General features: G+C 41.1%; 1 long non-coding RNA gene across 1 annotated transcript; it reads right to left on the reverse strand.

Moving 5' to 3' along the window:
- Positions 1-7,273: 7,273 nt before the first annotated feature.
- On the reverse strand, positions 7,274-7,697 carry LOC141786323 (uncharacterized). Its single transcript, XR_012597671.1, has 3 exons — positions 7,660-7,697; positions 7,505-7,573; positions 7,274-7,428 (listed from the first exon to the last, which is right to left on the reverse strand). It is a non-coding gene; the product is annotated as an uncharacterized LOC141786323 (long non-coding RNA).
- Positions 7,698-12,871: the final 5,174 nt, after the last annotated feature.

The raw sequence follows: 12,871 nt of genomic DNA on the forward strand, positions 1-12,871 counted from the left end.
ACCTGCCACCTGCCAAACATTGTTCGCACCTTGCATTATGGGAAACAGTATGCCAAGTAGACTGGTCTGTTGCATACTGAGACATTTTTCTGGATCAGTAGGACATAAGGGGATTGTCGGCATACTGCAAATTTTGCAAGTTTTTGCATACTGCCTACTACAGACTGAATTTCAGCCAAAATAGTAGGTACTGCTAGTGTAGTATGTGGTTTGGAAAATAGCCTTTGGCTGTTTTCGAATTTCTTCAGTTAGAAGAAAACGGAAGTTGGCTACGGCTGACTTTTTTTCCCAAAAAAACTTTATTGAAAATGTAGAAAATAAACAAACCATGAGTAACTTATCTGCAAATATATTGCCAGAGAGAGCATTTTATATTAACTTTCAGTGGTGGAGATGATGAGGGTTTAAAGATAAAAAAGAAATGGCTCTTATATTTATATTCCTCTGCTACTCCGGTTGTTGTTGCTCCACTCTCTGCCATTTTCACTTCTGATATGGGACCAGGCGCGTTGCATTGTTGGTAACAGTATGCGAAGCAGACTGGTCCGATGCATACTGTGGATTTTTCCCGATTCAGTATATCATCCGGGTGTTTTTCTCATACTACAACTCTGACATTTGTTCGCATACTGCATACTGCATACTGCATACTGCATTTTGGTCGAATCAGTAGGCACTGCTAGTATAGTATGCGAATTCGAAAACAGCCCTTGTCTTCCTCTTCTTCTTCTTCTTCTTCTTCTTCTTCTTCTTCTTCTTCTTCTTCTTTTTGTTCTACTTCTTCTACTTCTTCTATTTCTTTTGGGTTTATTTGGTGGTTGGCAAACAACAAAATGGTGCATTTCCACCACCTACTGGTAAGGAGTGAGGACCAGATTATCTAATACTAACACTTGAACAAACGAAACAAAAATAAAATAAAATAAAACAAAATAAAATAAAGGAAAAAAAAATTCTATCAGCTTTGTTGGACGTACTGAAATAATATCTTATAACACTTACTCTCTGACTCTTTCTGTGGAATTTATATAACATCTAAACACACATTTTCTCTCCTAAGACCGCAAACTAACTGCTCTCTTTTGGTTTCAAATCCTTGACAGTGCATTACAACATGCTCCACTGTGTCCTGATGATCACAGTTATCACACCTTCCACTTTCATGCTAAGCTATTCTAAATAAAGTTCTGTTTAACCAGCGTGTCCAAATCTTGATCTTGATATAATTTTTTCACTTTTCCTATTTAAACTTGCTCTTCTCATTTTCCCAAACTTCCATTGTGCTCTATAGTACCACCTCCTGGTTCCTTCTTCCTCCCATTGTTTTTGCCACACCTCTTTCAATCTCATCTTTACTATATCCTTCACCTCTATTCCACTGCAACCCACTGCTTTGTCTACTTGGTTGTAGTTTGTGACCTTTTTCCCCCCCTGTCTGTCTGTTCATTTTCTCTGGTCACTACATGTGCAGGTTCTCTTAAAAACAGGACTGTGATTCCTATCATGTGAATCCTGCACGGTGTTTGCTTCATTTCCATTAAAATATCTGGTCGGCTGTCTTAATGGTTGTTTTGCAAGCTAATAAGGGATGAACTGGAATCGGAGCAAATAACTGATCTTAACAGTCTTCTATCTTCTAGCCACTGTGTTGCTAGTAAAACTGCTACAACTTCCCCCGTGTAAACTTATAAACCCTCACTGATTCTCTTCCCCACTTTGATTTGATACTCTGGTACCGTAAATATGACTCCTACTTTGTTAACTGTTGGAGCATGGGGAACTATCTGATAATACTGGATCTGTGTTTTTGACAGAGCTAAACTTGATGCACTCAACAAGGAGCTGCAGGGAAAAGAGCCACACCTGTCCCATATTACCAACACAGTGAATGTGTTCAAGGAAAACAAAGGTTTATAACAAAAACTGAAAGAGCTTAGTCAGAAAGCCATGTGAACAGAGCTTTTTCAGCTGTGGAGGACATGAAGACAAACTTACACCTCTTCAATGGTTAAATCTGGTTTCCACAACAGCTCAGCAGGAAAAATGATCTCATAAGTCCTACAGAAACCTTTTGGTTCCCAGTTGATGAATTCATTTTCCCATTCCTGAAATGAACAACATGTAAAGTTCGGTTAGTTGAGTCATATGGTCTTTTAACAGAGAGGTGGTTTTTAAGTCAAACAAAAAAGTCATATGAGTGAACTCACCATCTTTATCCATAAGTAAGTGACTCATTCCTGTTCCTTTTCTTTCTATGAGAAGAGTAAAAGTCCTGATCAAGCACCAAAGGTCAGATACGCTTACATTTAATTATTATCAATGCCAGCAACAGCTTTAAAAAACATCAGCAACAACAAAACTGAAAAAACTAAGTCATGTCAAAGAAGAAGCAGGACAAATATAGGCTCATTACCAACAGGCTAGTCACGCGACTGATTCTAAAAAGGAGCCTACAGAGAGGATTTCATCATCTACACAACATGATATCATGAGGGGATCAGAAAATCTGGAGAAACCTCTGAACAACAGGGACAAGGACCAAAACCAAGACCAGACCTCAGGCAGCTCTGCATTAAAAACAGACATCACTCTGTCAAGGAGATCACTACATTAAGAAAAAACAGACATGACTCTGATTTGCAAACCATCACATTCTTTTTTCTTTATATTTTCAAACTTTTGGTAAATGAAAAAATTAAAATCTTTCTCTAATAATGTGTTGGAATTAAGTTGACAACTTTAAAAAGTTTCCACCAAGCAGCAACCTCTGGTCTAAGAATACCAGACAATGCATAAGTGCTAAAAACCTGCTGTTTCCTCAAGTGTCCACTTGAGGCTGGCTCTGGAAGTACCAGAAGTCACATACACACCAAGCTTAAAAAAGTTGTTTTCAAAGCAGAAATTAATTTATTTACAGCCTGGATTAAAAAACAAAACAAAACAAAAAGAAAAAACGCCCCCTGTCTGAATTGCTACTTTTACTATCGGCACACAATATACAGGGGGTGAATTTTTTTCTAACTAGGCAGTTTAGGATAAGGATATAAGGATATTAAGATTGCAAGCTCACCCAATCAAAGGCACAGCACATGTCATGTGACTGACAGGTGCCCTTAAGCTGTACGCCAAGCCCTTGCCACGTTCAATATGACCGCAATAGCCGATGTGCTTCATTCTCGTTTCAGAAACAGACAGGTGATTTTCCGGGAGACAATGTCCATGGTTTCCACAAACATTTGAAAATGTCAATTTAATATTCAGTTTTTAACAGATGGGGGCTCTGTGAGCTGTGAGTTTGAGACCTAAAAAAAAAAAAAAAAAAAAAGACGGAATACGAGACAGAAGCTAAACCATTCGTAGCTATGCAGAGCTGCTCTGAAGTACACTGGTAGCACAAAAAACCTTGACCAGCAGGCAACAAGAAAACACAGAGACAAGTTTGGCAAATTCCTGAAGCCCCATAACAACGAGCAGGAGCATGCTGCTTCAGCTGGCACACAGTGGGTGATGGGTAACATTATCATTAACTTTTATGGGCAACTCGGCCACAATTCAGCTTGAGCTAAGGATATCACAACATCAATAGCCTGTTTTATCGCTAAGGGCTTATGTCGGTACAATATAGTGGAAGACGAAGGATTTCAGGACTTGATTCATACGTTAGAGCCCAGGTACAAGATATTGTCCAGGCAGCATATCACCAACACATGCATGCCAGCGTTGTACGCCCAAGTGAAGAAACAAGTTGAAAAAGAATTGACACATGCAGAGCAAGTTAGAGTTGCAACCGATCCCTGGACGTCATGTTCCAACAAGTCTTGCGTAATGATCACAGTCCACTACATCTCCCCAGAGTGGCAGTTAAATGTGCATGTCTTACAAACCAGGGCATTCACAGGTTCCCCAACTGGGAAAAATATCGGTGCTCTGCTGAAACAGGTGTGTGTTGACTGGAACCTTCTTGATAGAGATCCAGCACTGGTAACACACAATGCCACAAACATGGTTTTTGGCTGGAGTAGAAGCAGAGATGACCCCTCACCTCACGTGCTTTGCACACGGTAAATCTGGCCACACAGAAAGCCTTGAGACTGGACACAGTATCAAGGTTGCTTGGAAGAGTGATCCTACTCTTTTGGCCCACCAGTCCCCATCCTGTTTGTAGAGGTTTCTGTGTTCACACTTAACACCCTACACAGTGATACAGCTTTGACAGAAGAAAAACAAACAGTAAATAAAGTTTAGAAACTCTTACCACGTCTAGAATGCTGTAGAGGTATATGTACAATGTCACGTTTATGGACCTTTTGTTGTCTTCGATTGGCCTGGCCTGGTAGAACTTGACTTTGTCAGTCAAATTTAAGTGGTTTATCACATCAACGTCAGTACAATGATCAAGCCAATCACCTAGAGAGTAGACAAGACATTTTCATTTAGACAGTAATTTCCCTGTAAAAGAAGCAGTCATTACATCTGACTGTAGACTGGAGACCAGTGACTTCATGTTTCTGTTCCTGGTCTAAATAAAATAATTCTGTGAACTGGTTTTACCCTGAACACTATAAACTCAGCCATCTCTGCTTCAGATCAATATGAGCCTGAGAAACAGGCCCGTCTGTGTGCCAGCTCCTCTTGGGACAGGGTCTGCATGCAGAGCTGGAGGAGGCCACTGACTTTGATACAAACCACATACACTAATGAATACTATCAAATATTCAGCAGTGAGTTGGTGATCATCTTCACAAGCTGCTTCAGCAAACACCAGGAAATAAGTGGCAGCAACATCTCGTAAACACAGCAACTATTTCACTTTCCAAATATGCCATGGACATGGTTCTGGGTTTATTGAACCTAAAGATCAGGTTAACACAAACAAACAACTGTGCTTACCTTTCCTTGGGATTGGATCAACAACATCAGCACCATCAACAGTCTCTGTGTAACTGTCAGCACTTCCACCTGACACAGAAAGAGTTTTCCATGTTTATGTATTGGACCACTTAAAGCGCCTCCTTAAAAGAACTTCCTGTTTAAAGCATAAAACAAGCACCTAGACAGAAAGTGGACCCAGTCTGACAGGGCCCAGACTCTGGTCTAGTTCAGCTCAGTGAAAGGCTTTCTGCTCCTAAACATACATACCCTCCAAGTGGCTCTGGTTGTAGAGGCCTTCAGCATCAGAAGGCTGTGTGTAATTGGAGCTGCTTCCACCTGACACAGAAAGTGTGATCAGCTTCTGATTGAAGCGTTCGATCTTTGCATATAAATCCCCTCCTTTTCACAATCAATGCTTTTCCTGCTCACAGAGCTCACAGCTCACTGACACACCATCAACACTTTGCTTCAATGAAATCAACTCTGCATGAATGTTTGTGAATAGTTGGCATCAAAGTGTAGAGCTCCACAGCAGCATGCTTCAAAGAGAAGAGAGCCAGCTTACCTGTGGGGAGGAGCAGAAAGAGGAACCCTGCAAACATCCTGACCGTGGAACGTCTCCTGTCACTAAGGATCCCTGTTCCTCAGACTCTCTGCAAGATTCTGACTTTACACATCACTGCCTTGTTGTGGAAGAGGGCAGGCCACACCTAGAACAAAAGCTTTTTACCTTCCCCTAAATGGCATCAAGCTCAACCATTAGCCCACTGTGGGTAAATCCATTTTCTCCTCCAAACAAAGCAGTTTACTCTGCACATCCTCTGTGGTGGCTCCAAAGTTTACCTAGAAAAAGCTTTTTAATGGAAGAGCTTCACCCAGTTCCTTCCACACAGCCATGTGTCATAGCTCTTCAGTGCTGTTGATCTTTGAATCCAGCCCGTTTTGATCAAATCACTCCCTCAGACTCTCTTCGCAAAGACTTTGTAGACCACTTCAGGTGTCAAACTGATAATAGTTTGACACCTGTTTGATCCAATCAAAGACTGTTTTTAATACATTACAAAACTTGTTTTTACCTGAGGAAACACTGGACAGTTTGGTCCTGGTTGATGCTCAGATGCTTGTTAGAATTTTTCCCAAGTCAAACCAACAACCTGCCTTTTAGACCCAGCTCCCACATCACTTTTTAAAACCTCTTATGGATTCTTTGAAGATGAGCTCTTGAATATAGTAATGTGCTCCCTTCAGATGGGGACTTTCCCTGCTGTCCTTGAAACACCAGTACTCAGACTCCTTTAAAGAGGAACAACTGGGATCCTACTGTTCTTAATAACTACAGACCAGTGTCCAACTTACCTTTCTTATCTCACTGGGCCTCACAGGGTTTCAGAATTGGTTCCATGTTGATTTGGCTGTAGTTTCCTATACTGCTCTACGTGTAGGTCCCTGAACACTAAAGAGAATTAGAAAATCTGGTCATTAAATGCTAAGAACAACAATTGCTCAATATAAATTCATGTAATGTCAGGATACAAAAATAGATACAAATTTCTTGTACTTTTGTATAAAACTAAAGATATTTGTACAGACTGCATGAATTTACACACAGATTGTAGGAGTGGATTTGTTTGAGAATTGTCAGCACGATCTGCATCAAGAGCAGGTCAGCAGATTCCTAGGCTGAAGCCCTGGCAAAAATGTAAAATAATGCACTTAAAAAAAATTAAATTCTAAACAAAACCATGACACACAGCTGTGTTTCAAAAAAAACTTGTGTGGCAGGGAGGGGGAGGTGGTCCCTAAACACTGGTGTATGCTAAGTAGGAAAACAACCTGACAACCAAATTGACCCGACAACGCCACTGGGGAGGTGTGCCCCAGGAACTAAATGAACACCTCAAAAAGCTAATGGCAACACAAGTTCAACAACTGAATTAAGACAGAGACGTGGTTCCAAAGAAAATTGTAAATTTTATTAATTATTAAGACTGGAAGTATCTGTGAAGAAAAGGGGGGGTAGTTATTGCTGTGAAAAAAAAGGTTAAATAGTCAATTTGAGAAAATATCAAAGTTTATTACAATATAAATAGTTGGTTTTGGAGACTAAAATGACACTTCCAATCACTAGTTAATTAAAAATCCTAAATACTAAAAGAGGACGTGAGGGGTGCCAGCAGAGGGGAGGCAGCCTAACATCAATGGGTGTGTTCCAGGAGTGCAACTACTCACCACTCGTGAACTCACAGCAAACGGCAATCACAGCAAACAGGTGCAAGACTATAGTGTCCCGGTGCGCTTACCACTACAAGACAGTGCAGGGAACCACCTAGAGTGCCTAGCGTCCACCACAGCTGGCAACCACTTCACTGTAGAAGGAAACAACAACAGTATTAAACAAAGAAAAGTCAAAACCAGTTGGTCCAATATAAAAGGTACCTAAAAGCTAAAACAACTTCACAGGCAAAACAGCAGCCGATACCCGGCCAGCTCACTGGGACAATGAGAGAGCCAGGTCTCAAATCTTGTGCCACAAGGTGAAGGCCAACAGAAAACAGGCTAGATACAAGACATAACATGAGTTCTTTGAAAAATTGTTACATCTCAGCAAGGCTTGATGTTTGACTGAACCAACCACAGTGAACCAGAACCAGAGTTCCCACAAGGCAAAGAGGCAGACAGGCAGACACACAGGCAGGAGGAACTATGTAAGAACCAGTCAAACTGTTAATTCCAAGTGAATGCACAATTACTTGGAACCAGCTTGAAATTCTTTGATTCTCAACCTACCTCCACACAAACCAAGTAGCAACCAACAAGCAGGCAAGACAAGAAGGGGAGCCATGTGGTCACAGGTGCTTTATATCTGGTTCAGCTAATTAAGGAGGAGGAGCTGACCTACTTCCAGAAGGCTGCATTCAAGTGCAGCAAAAGGGAAAACCAAACCTGGAGCCTCTGCTCCCACTACACTTGAATTTAATATAAACTTCCCCATAATGACAAACAAAACGTTTTAGGGTATTAACACTGCACAGTGTTCTAAGCATTGCAAGTGGCTGCATTAACTGCTCAAAATGCTGAGGAAATACATATCAAACCAGGATGGCAGGCCAGGGAACTATTTTTAATGGCTAACTTCATTTTTCTGTCTTCACTGTACTTTAAAAAGGAGCTTTGGTTTGACTTAAAACAGCATGCAAAAGAGGTTTTGGGCGATAAAGGTTGAAAAATTTGAAGACTCTAAGTCAGTGCCATCACTACCGACTGAGTTAAACTTCCACACTAACTAGAAAATGCAGAAACTGCGCGCTGAGAGTAGATAGCATTAAAAGATTGACAAGGTTGAACAGGAATTGAACAGAAGGTCGAACAGACAAAAACCCAACACAAGTCTCCCAACAGAAGTACAGTCTCAACGTTGTCCACCCACTCTTTTTAGTACTTCTAGTTTTAAATTATATTCTCCAATAAGAACAATTATCTTTTAACCCATCTAAAACCACCGGATCACGGGTGACATCGCTGCGCATGTGTATTTCAATTTATGGTGCTTAAAGGGTTTTAAGTCATCTCTATGTTCTGTTAATCTGTGCCTAGAAAAAAGAATAGAATATAATAGAACAGAAAATACTTTATTCATCCCCGAGGGTAAATTCAGGGGTCACAGCAGCAATCAAGAAAACAAAAGTAAGAAAGTGTATAGAAAGTGCAAAAAGGTCCACAAGAAAATAGGTGACGACAGCCCATCCACCACTCTCCAGCCCAGCCGGTCTCCACCTCTACAGGGTCCAGGACTGAGCCTCCCTAGCAGTCTGTTCAGTCTCGGTCTCCTGGATCCTGTCTGCTCACAGCAGGCGAAGATCCTCCAATGAGGCGCCTGCGACCGATGTCAGCTCCGTCAGCCACGTCCGTGAACAGCACGATGCCACTCTGCCCTCTGGCAGCCCCTCTGCCGCTGGGCTAGCACGGCTAGCTCGTCCATCCCACCGGAGATAGATCCCACATTCCAACAACAATGGATGGAAGGACCGGTCCACGTCGTCACCTCCCAGCTCACACCCGAGGACCAGCACCTCCTCCTCACCTCCTCCTCACATGTAGGATCTCCAGACAAACACAGGAGAAAAGTAGTAAAAATATTGTTGAAGGCACAAAAAGTTTGGTGTCCATGACCAACAAATGAGCCATAAAAAGTAATGATCAACTCCAAATAGAAAGATGACGAAAAGAGATGAAAAAAATGACAAGAAACGGACAAAGAAGAGAGAGCTGCTGCAACAGGCAGCTACTTGGGCAGCGCCTAGCAACAAAAAATCAACACTCTGACTGAAGACTGACCCTCTTCTTTCAACTCCTCCACTTTTTCATTCACTGAAAGACAATTCTAGCACATTTTACAGGGACTCTCTAAGTTACTCAAAGTTGCTCTGAGTCATGTGCTGCATGACTCTGATTGGTTAAAGGTCTGTCCAGTTTCTTCCATTACTTCCTCCTGCAGCCATTTCCAATCCCCTCTGGAAAAGGGGACTAAAATCAACAGATCCAGAACAGTTCACCAAGGTCAAAGGGTCTGGAGTCCCCAGGCTAGTACAGGACTTCATGGCACCAAGATCAGACACCTTGTCTTTGTTAGAACTGGAGGGAAAGACTCACACTTTTCTCCTTTCTCCAACATCAGGGAGACAGAAACGGCTTCTTTCAGGTTTCCCTAAAGACTATGTATTAACATTTACTCGTTACCACATGAAGACAGAGTCAGAGTGGCTCCTCATGAACGTAACCATAGAAACTACAAGGGCCCATACTGATAGCATCCCGCCAAGCATGCTGGTTTACACACATTGACTCATTTTCGTAGACCTCATTGATCCATCTCTTCCAAACAGGCCAGACTCCATTCAGGGCTTGACATTAACACCCGCCAACCCGCCCACTAGCCACTTTGGCGGGCTGAAGTATTTAGTTGTAGTTTTCTGAAATGGCATCTGAAATACCAAACCAATTGCAATATGAAATTCCAACACTACAACTCCCATAAGCACTGCCTGCACACAGTGTTTGCTCATTGGTCCATTTGCGAAGTCTTCTGCTGACAGGCGCCCAGACACACTTGTGTCCAGCCTCCATCTTGGAACATGTGACAGCTCCCAGTGTTTAGTGCCTGATAACATGATTTAAAAGTTCACTTGTGTCTTTTTCGCTCTCTATTGTGAACAGATTCCGGGATCTAAGTCACAAACTAGCTCCAAAACAGATTTCGGGATATAAGTCACAAACTAGCTCCAAAACTCCTATAACTTTTTAAAAGTGAGGACATTCATTGGATGGAGCTCATTTAAACTCACACTGCACCGATCTCACCAGCAACACTCACCTAGAGCAAGGGAGGGGAGGAGGAGAGGAGCGTACTTGGAGAAGAGAAACTGGTCACAGATATGAGGAGCTGAAAGAACAATATTGAAACCTCCTGGTGAACAAACATTTATCAAATTTATATGTAAAAAGTTTGCTCTGAAGATACTGTAAATAAACAAAATCATTCTAATTGCAAGAAACTTATGGTCCAGTGTGACTTATATCTGTTGTTTTCCTCTTCAGGATGCATTTTTTGACTGAAACAACTTCAAAAAAGTGAGCATTAAAAAAAGACGTGAGTCACTATCAGTCCTGCCACAAAGTCAGTAAAGTGTTTTATAAAATCCTTATTGTACTGAGGTAGATGATAAACCTCGGCGCACAAGATTGACAGATTTGAATCGAGTATAAATGTCTGTAGTTCAAAGCTTGAAAAAGAGATTGACGGAGAAATCCGACATAGGAAGGATGACTTAAAAACAGATGCTATCCCACCACCTCTGCCTGAGGTTCGGGGTGAATTAACATAATAACAGTTTGGAGGAAGCAGCTCGGAGAACTTGAAAGACTCACCGGCTTGATTCCACGTCTCTGTCAGGAACATAAAATCCAATCCGCAGCTACTCATGGTTTGTTTTGTACAATCAAAATTAAGTATGGAAAATGAATCCTGTTTCCGCTTCGCTACAAAATAAACCTAACAGAACAGTCATAGTACATACTACATTCAAGTGAAGTATGCAGTATGCAGTACCTACTACATACTACTTTCATACACAGTATGTAGTAGGTGAATTCAAAAACAGCCTGCGTTTTCCTCGTGACATCACACATATGTCTTTGCTCCAGTGGTTTCCATAGTGATGATAAATCTCCATTCATTTAAATGGGAGCGAAATAAAGGAATCTATTCATTTCCATTGGTCTGAAACTGCAAAAGAATTTAATATAGCCAAAAATATTGTGATATAGACCTGAAAAGTCATTTCTGCATAGTCCTTTTTAATGGGAAATGGGTAATCAACAAGTGTTATTTACACATAAACATCTACTTTATTGACTTCAGATGTTATTTCTGTGAACTTTAACTGTATATTACTCAACTCATCATGAGGAGAGATTCCATTCTAACCTTTTAGAGACTCTGTAACAATACTGAAAAAATATGCCCCCAAAACGGCAAAACTCCCCCAAAATACCTTAAACAAAACACCAAAAGTGGCAGCCATCTTGAATTTGAAGGTTCAAATAAGGTCAAATCATTATCCAAACCTTAAATATGTATTTCTAAACAAAAATAAGGTCTGAAAACATGTATTGTTCATCATTGTAGGTCGAGCTTTCAAAAAGATCATTTCCATGACAGCCATTTTGGATTTTGGCCTCTAAAAAATTTTCCCCACCATTTTAAAAAATACACCCCAGCTAAATTGGTTTTTTAGCCCTACTAGATGACAAATCCATTGAGAAACCGACCTTCGCTCACCGCAGTCACGTTTCGCTCCAAAATGACCCAACTAAATAGTGATCTGTATTTACATGGTGACAGATGTCACACAAATGGGAATCTACTTTTACAGGACTTCAGGTTCCATTTTTCCTGAATCCTGCAGATCTGCAGCTCCACAAATCACACTCTTGGAGCCCAGTTGGTTTGGACCCTGACTCCAGAACCTGAATGAGAATCCACACCCATCGGACCAGAAAACCTCGGGATCTCTGTATGAACCAATCCATGTCCAGGCCCCACTTGGTTTCAAGCCCTGGATCTTCCGGTTCTCTGCGTGGTACACACTTTAAATATCAACAAAGGAAAGTTTTCTCACCTGAAAGACACAACAGACACAGAAAGATCCTCTCCATCAAGGTGCTGCTCTGTGGACTGTGCAGGACCACAAAGAAACCCAGGGGTTATGAAGATCCCACTTTAGGTAAAAACATGTAAATTCACCAGCTCCTCATTTCCCTTGTCTTCATGACCCATCCTCAGTCTCCTTAATCCTCTCTGTGCTCTAGTTCCTCTGATGAGTCCTAGAAATGTTAAAGAAGGCTCACCAAGGCAAAACACGTGGCCCATGATCCCAGAGCGAAAAACAAACCCAGCCCTATTGAACAAGAAATAAAGGGTAGTCCACTCAAATATCCTCAAAGTAGAGAAGCAGCTGGCTCTGTGGCTTAGTTTGCCTTTTATTGACGGCTGTGTTGATTACACCAACACAGGATCTCAAAGAGACTTATAAAACAGTTATGTTAATTTATAATTTGAGTTCAGGTTAAAATGTTTTTAGATCATTTATACAGTGAATTACTGTTTCTGTTATCTGTTACTATGGGGGTGAAATCTGGTTAAAAGTTTTCTGGTATGTGTCCAGCCTTTGCTTGATTCTCAGTCTGTTCCAAAATGAACACCACATGTTGAAATACAATAACTTTTCTGTTGCAGGAGCACCCAGAATCTTTAATTCAACTTCATGTGTATGATGTACAAAACATTATGGAGTTTTTTTTCATTACTTAACTTCTGCACCAAAAAAAAAACAAACAACAACAAAAAAAAAAATCATCAGATAAACACGGGATTGACTCTCCTTTCAAACACAGGAGACAGTAAAATTTATGCAGGAACCAACAGACATTAGTCATCCAG

The sequence above is a fragment of the Halichoeres trimaculatus genome, unplaced genomic scaffold (genome assembly GCF_033239565.1).
Source record: "Halichoeres trimaculatus isolate MK-OKI-2021-1 unplaced genomic scaffold, fHalTri1.1 fHalTri1_scaffold_25, whole genome shotgun sequence".
Taxonomy (NCBI): domain Eukaryota; kingdom Metazoa; phylum Chordata; class Actinopteri; order Labriformes; family Labridae; genus Halichoeres; species Halichoeres trimaculatus.